The 4,577-nt window shown below is 41.4% G+C and overlaps 1 pseudogene; it reads right to left on the reverse strand.

Moving 5' to 3' along the window:
* Window positions 1-424: 424 nt before the first annotated feature.
* Window positions 425-3,315, reverse strand: LOC110742832 (annotated as a pseudogene).
* Window positions 3,316-4,577: the final 1,262 nt, after the last annotated feature.

Here is a 4,577-nt window from a genome sequence, read left to right on the forward strand (position 1 = left end):
TGACCTCTGGTGATCCACCCACCTTGGCCTCCCAACGTGCTGATATTACAGGCGTGAGCCACCGTGCCTGGACGAGGTTCTTGAACTTTCACTGATGCAATGGCTCTTCGCTTTGCTGACAATGAAGAGTCCTACAGTTTGTTTAAAAACAAACAGTTTAGGCCAGGTTGGTGGTTCACACCTGTAATTCCAGCACCTTGGGAGGCCGAGGTGGGTGAATCATGAATTCAGGAGTTCAAGACCAGCCTGGCCAACATGGTAAAACCCTGTCTCTACTAAAAATTTAAAAATTAGCTGGGCGTGGTGGTTTGCACCTGTAATCCCAGCTACTCAAGAGGCTGACACAGCAGAATTGCTTGAACCCGGGAGGCGGAGGTTGCAGTGAGCTGAGATTGCACTACGGCACTCCAGCCCGGGCAACAGAGCAAGACTCTGTCTCAGAAAAAAAAGAGAAAAAAATAAATTTAAAAAGTACCGCACTTAACAAAAACAAAAACAAAAACCTTCTCATGCCCGCTGACTCCCTTTGTCCACAGCTAAGATGGCAGCAAAATGCTATGTCACTATATACAGAAACAAGACAACCTGAAGTTAAATGGATGCCCACTGCAGAGTCAACAGGTCCAGCCTCACAGTGCACATCCTGAGCTACAGCCCCTCCAAAAGGCATCTTCCCCACAGCCTCAACACCGAGCAAGGAGCATCAAGAGTTTGTCTCGGTTTTCTTGTTCTTTTTACAAACTATAGACATGTACAGTTGATAACTCAGGATTTCTAGCCAATAACCATATAGTTAACACCACCTTACAAAAAGAAAAAAAGCCAGAAACATCTTTTAAATGCCTTGTCACACCAACAGCAAAGGGCAGAGAGTGAAGAGAACATGAGAATGCCTTATCATTTTTAAAATGTTTGGAAATAGGTACAACTCTGATACAGTTTCAGGGTGCTCCAGACACCCATGGCTACTTCATGGAAACCACTGATCTAGAGCACTTTGAGAGACTGCAATATGATCGTGATCAAATTTTGTAATTAAACCTAATGAGGGCAACAGACACTTCTCAAGTAAGAGATGTGTCAATTATGGTGCTCCCCACTCCAAGTATTCACAAGGAGACAAACAGTTTATTTATTCAGCCTCCTCCTGCTCCTCTTCTTCCTCTTTGCCTTCTTCATCTTCCTCTTCCACCTTTTTTCCAGGCAACAATAGCAGGATCCTTTGCGCCATCAAACTTTCCTTTCGACTTACAGTCAGCAACATCCTTCTCCTACTTCTCCTTCAGCTTTGCCGCCTTAGTGATGTAAGGCTGCTTTTCACTGTCATTTAAGTTATTCCACATCTCACCCAGCTTTTTTGCCACATCTCCAATAGAGATAGTGGGGTTTGTGGATTTGATCTTGGGGCCTAATTCTGAACAGAACAGGAAGAATCTAGACGGTGGCCTTTTGGAGGCATTAGATCCTTCGTCTTCTTAGCTCCCTTAGCTGGTCCATAATCCTTCATTTCCTGATAATAGCACACTTTATCCACCTTTGCTATTTCATCAAATTTAGATTTCTCTTTCCCAGACATTGTCTTCCACCTCTCAGAGCACTTCTTGGAAAATTCTGCAAAATTGACAGGGACCTCTGGGTTTTTCTTCTTATGTTCTTCTCTGCACATCTGCACATAAAAGGCATAAGCAGACATCTTGCTCTTTGGTTTCTTGGGGTCACCTTTAGCCATCCTGAGTGTATTGTTTGCTAGTCTGGGCAGCGCAGGGCACCATGCATGGCTCAGTGCTCCCCAGCCTTGGGCTAGCTGCCTCCATGAGAGCCCAACTATCCTTTTAATTGATACAAAGCCCTGCCTCCATGGCTTAGATAAAAGACAAACATTTCAGCATTTTCTCCCTAATCTAACAGCAATGCTGAACTCATATACGTAGGAAATTCTAAGTGTGTGCATGTGTATGGATATATATAATATGTATGTATTTATGTATGTGTATATACATACATATACATATGTGCATACAGATGTATAAACACACAAACATATCCAATTGTCATTCTCAAGGCCCCAGGACTTGCACATAGTTGAATTCTAAGGCAGCTGCGGCCATGGGATTAGGTCTAGATCAGGACTGTTCCAGCGAGACAGCAAAGGTCAGAATCACACCCAGGATGCCCTAGGAAGTCCAGGACATTAGCTAGTCAAAAATATTTATGTGATCACTTCTCAGGCTTTTGGATAAGATTGAATGCAAACTTATTTATTTGCCTTATCCATTTGTGCAGTCAGTCCTAATTGCCACAGGGAGAGAGGGAAACAAACAGAAAAAAACATAGTCCCTAACCTTGAACTGCTCACACACTCCACCGAAAAGCAGAAAAGGCACAAGAAAATGTCTTCAGAGAACACTTACAGAACAGCCCTAGTGCAAATGAATACCATGTCATGTAGTTTTTCTCCTTCTTCATCCTTCACTTAGATCCCAACAAAATAATCAAGAAAGCCACTTTTCCCCCGAGAGAGAGAAAGAGTATTCACAATATGCCAGTCACTAAACTGAATTCTTTACTTGAAGAAACAGAGACTCGGAGAGTTTAAATAAGTTTCCCAAAAGAAGTCACAGACGTACTAAGCAGCACGGACAGTTTCAAACTGAAATCTATATGATTCCAATGCTCTTAACCACTACACCATGTGGTAACTTGTAAATAGCATTGAAAACTGTAATAATCTTACTGGGCATTTTTTTGAGAATTGTTTGAGAATTAAGAATCGTTTTTAAAATGGTTAAGAAAATTCTATTTAGACAACTTATTTGTCCCACTCATAACACATGAAAACCACCACTGCAGATTGAGAACAAAGGTACTACAGAGTGAAGATGGATCTGAATTGAATCCAACGGTGAACTGAAAGGATGCGAGAGACTAAGTTAGTAAGAGTTGCCAAGATCACTCTGCTCCTTCACAGAACTGAGTTAGTAGAGGAAAGAAAGCTGGGCAGGCAAATGTGATTAGGATGAGGAGTTTTCATGATAGACACACCCCACTCCATCTATAACATACCCAAACTCCAGCAGTGACCCAAACACAAACTGCGGTTCTTGGGGTCAAAGGATTCCCTCTTCTATGAACAAAATATGTCTCCATGTCTCTGCACATGCTGTTGCCGCTCCCTGGAATACTCTTCCCCACATATCCCTAGTAAGATATTTCTCTCAAAAAACTCAAATTGGCCAGGCATGGTGGTTCACACCTGTAATCCAAGCACTTTGGGAGGCCAAACTGGGAGGATTGCTAGAGGCCAGGAGTTTGAGACCAGTCTGGGCAACAAAGTGAAACCTTGTCTCTACAAAAAAATTTTTTAATTAGGCAGGTGGGGTGGTCCCCGCTACTCAGGAGGCTGAAGTAGGAGGATCACTGGAGTATAGGAGGTTGAGGCTGAGGTAAGCCATGATCTTGCCACTGTACCACTATACTCCACCCTATCTAAAATTTAAAAAAATACAAAGCTCAAATATCAGAATTACAACACTGCCTTCTCTGACTCTCCCAAGCAAACAGAATTACTAGTAGTTAACACCACTATTATAGAATTTGGAGTGTGAGTGTGTGTATCCCCTCACCATTCTGATTAGCTGAATTCACTTATAAATTGCTTAATCCACACAACAGTCAGTGTTGCACAAGACTGCAGGTTGTTCAAACCATTCTTAAAGTCAAACTGTCTCTCTAAAAAATTTGGAAATGTATTCACATTAATAAAGATATCATTACTACAAGTGAACTACATCTTTATTTGAAATGAAGGCATGTTCTGTCCCTAAAGTTGGGCCAGGAAGAATGTTTATTCTACTCACTTTGCAGTAGGAAACCTTTACACATTTGAAGGCACAGAGAGTTACTTCATGTGCCTGAAGCTTGAACTACGGAGAGGCTGCATAGTGAAGTAGGAAGACCACCTGGTTAACAATCAGGAAACATGGATTACAGTCCTAACAGGCTTGCAAGTCACTGAAACTTAGGCCTCATCTTTCTTTATCTAAAATAAGAGAGTTGGTTGGATCAGGTGTTTTCTCATGTCCTTTTCTGCTTGACACTATAGTATTAATATATGATTCTACTATAAAATAAAAATACTAGAATTCAAGAAGCAATGCAAAATCAGAAATAGGCTTTGCATGAAAGTATGACAGCACAGGAACCCAAGAAAACAGTTCATGAGCCTGTCCCAGAACACAACAGAAGCACAAACAGAGCCCTCCTCATACAATCCTCTTCTGCCTTCACCCTTAAAGGCTGAACCTTGCTTGAACCTCTTCTTCTCCATCTTTTCCTCATTGCCTCCAATTAAACCATTCTTTATTTTTCTTCTGGATTACAAATCCATCATAAAGTGATAAGTTTCATAAGAATTCTGCATTATTATTGCTCCTAGACTTTGCAGAAAGCAGTGCGTGACTGAAAGACATACAGACCATGTTTCCCATTGCATATATATGTGTAGGTATACATATAATTTAATGATTTTCTCTTCACACACACACATGTATACACACACATATACCCTCACAAAAACC

Source organism: Papio anubis, chromosome 4 (assembly GCF_008728515.1).
Source record: "Papio anubis isolate 15944 chromosome 4, Panubis1.0, whole genome shotgun sequence".
NCBI lineage: Eukaryota > Metazoa > Chordata > Mammalia > Primates > Cercopithecidae > Papio > Papio anubis.